This window comes from Gastrolobium bilobum, unplaced genomic scaffold (assembly GCF_033153095.1).
Source record: "Gastrolobium bilobum isolate Gb01-03AN ecotype WA unplaced genomic scaffold, APGP_CSIRO_Gbil_v1 utg3870, whole genome shotgun sequence".
Classification (NCBI taxonomy): Eukaryota; Viridiplantae; Streptophyta; class Magnoliopsida; order Fabales; family Fabaceae; genus Gastrolobium; species Gastrolobium bilobum.
In genome coordinates, this window is record NW_026895180.1 from 452,503 (window position 1) to 456,765 (window position 4,263).

Sequence of the window (4,263 nt, forward strand, 5' to 3'; positions counted from 1 at the left end):
TTGTTAAGCATCATGGCTTCCCAAAGACAATTATTTCTGATAGAGACAGTATCTTCCTTAGTAAATTTTGGGTTTATTTGTTTCGACTCAGTGGAACAACCTTGGGACTAGTTCCTCCTATCATCCTCAAACCTATGGACAATTGAAGGTAACTAATCGGTATTTGGAGCAATATCTATGGGCTTTTTGCAGTGAGCAAAACAACCATTGGTCTACCTATTTGTGTTGGACTGAGTTGCACTATAATACATTTGTGCATTCCTCTATTAAAATGTCTCCTTATCAGGCTTTGTTTGGTAAGGTTCCCACCATGATTTCCCCTTACTTGCCTGCTGAAGTTTCGGTCGAAGTTGTTGATTTTAATTTGAGGCATTGTGATGAGCTACTCGCTAGTCTTAAAAGGAACTTGGACCAGGCCAGGAACCGTATGAAGGTGAGCACTGATAAACATCGTCGCGAACACATATTTGAGGAAGGTGATTTAATTTTGGTGAAGTTGCAACTTTACCGCCAAATTTCTGTCGCTCGCCGTGGATGTCACAAGCTCTCCAAACGTTATTTTGGACCCTTTCCTATAAAGCGTGTCATTAGCTCTGTAGCCTATCAAGTGACACTTCCAGAAAGCTCTCGTATCCATCCAATATTTCACGTGTCAGTTCTGAAAGCTTTTTCTGGCCAACCTCCGCCTCATCTTCCTTCTTTTCCAGAGGCTAGTGTTAACAATCATCCAGTTCAGCAACCAATTGCCTTGCTCATGTCTAGGACTCGTATGGTGGGTGAGCATCCTCGTAAGGAATTTTTGGTCCAGTGGTTTTATTCACTTCCTGAAGATGCTTCGTGGGAACCAGCCTCAGAGCTTGCTACTGTTTATCTTGATTTAGACCTTGAAGACAAGGTCCCTTTGGAAGGCAGGGCAAATGTTACGGCAATGGAAGCAAAACCAGCTGTAGCTGAGACAGCAAGACCAACGAGACAGAGAAAGACTTCTACATGGCTTCGTGTAAAGTGAAGAGATGGCAAGTAATTTGCAATTAGTTGCTAACAGAGCATGTGAATAAGTTAGTTAGTTACTGTGCATTAGGAGTTAATTGCAGTTAGTTGCTAATAGAGCATGGGAATAGGTTGATGTGTAGTGTGTTGATTAGGTGTATAAAAACCTCTCATTATCTGATCTAAAGATTGCATAATTTTGATAATACATTGGTCTCGTATTGTTCTTTTCTCTTCACCCAACATCTGGGAAATAATCTCCCCCTCAAACAAAAATAAAATAATAAATACCAAATTATTTCTAAATAAATTCTCATATTCATATTGTCATACGCGATAAAAAATGGGCGAATAATACTATTCCATTGATGTTTCTATGATTTTCCCTTTCATTCGTTCAACTTTCTTGACCAAATAAAAAAGGTAAAATACTTGTCATTTTAAACGACACAACTTGTGTCATTTCAAAGTAAGACTCACACCTTTATTTTTTTTATCAATTCTTTCTCATCCTCTTTTATCTATCTCTCTCTTTAAAATGAGACAACTTTAAGTCTTTTAAAATAACACATTTTTCCCACTAAAAAATGCGAGTTTTGTTCCCATCAAAATAGAATATGCTCTTTAGCAGTATAACACGCGAATACCAATTTCAGCTCGGGACCAAACCGTTAATTTGTTTTTTAAAAGTGATGAATGAGATTAAGTGAAACTTTTTAATTAAATAATAAACCAAAAACTTGTATACAACATAATACTAAATTAAAAAGAAATTACAAAATCAGCTTACCAAAAAAAAAAAAAATTACCAAATTTTCTTGACAGAAAATTGAACACTAGAACCCAAATTTTGATAAATTATTGTCGCCAATTACAATAATGGAAAAAATATTTGCAGAAAAAATTAGGTCTCTCGCTGTTGTAAAGAAAAGAAAGAGAAAAAAAATTATGAAAAATTAAAACAGAAATATTAAACCCTCAAAATAATAATGATATACAGAACTAGAAATTTTTTTATATATCAGTATTGTTATGTGGGTTTAATAATTTTTTTTTCTTGTACAACAAAAAATAAAGAAATATTAAACCCACATAACAATAATGCCTCTATTTGTAGTTTACAATAAAAATAAAAAGCTCTCCTCACCAAAAAAAAAAAAAAAAAAGCTCTTATCGAGTGTACCAACGGAGTGGTTGCTGAAGCCTCCAACGGCTCAAGTTGCTGAATTCTGCAAGACCTGATCGAGTGTGATACTCGACAATTCAATAAATACCATCTTGAAGGACTATCACATCGCTTAAGTATAATAAATTTTGTGGAGTATCACAATCTAATCGGGTCCATGATCTCAGCCTGAAAGATAAAGTTGACGAACTAGTCTTTTAGCAGAGAAAGCTGTTTGTGTGTGTGGGGTTACACACGGAGGTTTTGCAAAAGCCTGCGTTTTTTTTTGTAAAATTCTTTCACAGACATGCAGATCCAATTTTTATTTTTTTCAAAACCTATGAATACACAATGTATATAAGTAAAATATTTCTTAATTTCAAAAATGCATGTTAAATAAAAAACGGCGGTTAGTATTAGTTTGTTACCGTTGAAATAATAACAACAAATGTTAAGAAAAAAGAAATTATAAAAACAAGTTCGCTCCATTTTTAAAACATGTTATAGACAAAACATAGTTCTCATGTTTTGTTTTTAGGAAAAGTGTTTATCTTATTAAACAACTTACATACTTTAAAATGACACACATTTTATCCTTTGTTTTTGTTTTTTAAACAAGTGAATTCCAAAAGTAGGATTTACTGATATAAAAAGGGAAAAAACTGTAGGAACATCTGAATGCACAAGTCTAAGGAGACCAATGTCAAAATCTCAGGTCCGAATTATTATCGGCAACGTACAGCACTGATAATGCTATTAATTAAGCAAATCAGAGACTCTAATTTATTGCCTTTTCATTCACAATCAAGCCTTGGTGTGGAAAAGTTAAGTAAAAAAATAAAAAATAAAAAAACTGAAGAAAAAAGTAAAAATAAAAATAGGAAACCATTCGTGATTCGATGATATATAATTATGCCATCGCTGCACCCAGTCAACAGCACAAAAACTAGAAAGAGAACAATTTTATTAAAAAATGTTAAATTATTTAAGAGAGTATGGGAGGCCTCAGATTCAAGAATTGGAGTATACATCAGAGAAGTCTCAGATGGTACGGACAAATTATTCATGCATCACAGGCCAGAGAGAAAAATCACGAACGCATAAAGACTAAAACTAAATAGGAAAAAATTAGGGATGAAATTAAACTAGATGAGATGAAGAGAATGGAAGAATAGGGTGGCGCGCGCACCTGGAGTGAACCAGTGTTGGAGATTAAATAGGCGTAAATGAAATGAAACCCTAATTGTCTACCATGAGTGAAGTTACGCTTGTATCCTTTATTCTCTTCGCCCGTTGTTGAGGACCATGCTGGGCTTCTTGGCCCAATGCCACCTTAAAGAAAAAATAAAATAAAATAAAAACAGAACAATAAAAAAAAAAAAATAACTTCATTAAAGCGATAGAGTTAGTATCTCTTAATATTTAGTTTTAATTATAATTTTCGTTCTTTGATTAATGTGTCATTGGTAACATTTAATAATTTTTTGTTCAAAATTAATATTTTTTTTTAATTGCTACAATTAAATCTGAAAATCAGAAAATTAATCCACTTCAGGTCAAAATTCACCAATTAAAATATTAAATTTCATTTTTACCAAAAAAAATTTCAAAAAAATTTCAGAAAAACATTAAGTTTCATAAGAAAATCTATTTTCCTTCATAAAATCCCTAACCTCTTTTCTTATAAAATTATTTGAATGTCTAAATTCTGAATCATTGAAATCATTAAGTAAAAACAAATTAACGAGTTTACCAAAAACACAAATTAACGAAAATATTTAATTATAGTAGTTAACAAATAAAAATATCAAATTTGCACAAAAGTTTAGTAGAGAATTACAGTTGCACATTAGTTATGATAAAGAATTAAAAGTGCAATTAAGCTTAATATGTAAATATCAATATAATTAATTTTAAAAAAAATAATTAAGAATTTTCATTTGAATGAATCTCAAAAAACCATTTTTATATTAATTTTAGAAATTGACGTTTCTCTTACCATCTCCAAAACCATATTCTTTTGAAGTTTTAAAAAATATATATAAGCAAATTAAAAAAAAAACAAATATATATATATATAAGGTATTTTAAAAAAAATTATGATATAA

The 4,263-nt window shown here is 31.4% G+C and overlaps 1 non-coding gene across 1 annotated transcript; it reads right to left on the bottom strand.

Annotated features, from left to right (window-relative positions):
* Positions 1-3,155: 3,155 nt before the first annotated feature.
* Positions 3,156-3,234, bottom strand: LOC133298630 (small nucleolar RNA snoR117). Its single transcript, XR_009749834.1, has one exon. It is a non-coding gene; the product is annotated as a small nucleolar RNA snoR117 (small nucleolar RNA).
* Between the last annotated feature and the right edge of the window lie 1,029 nt (positions 3,235-4,263).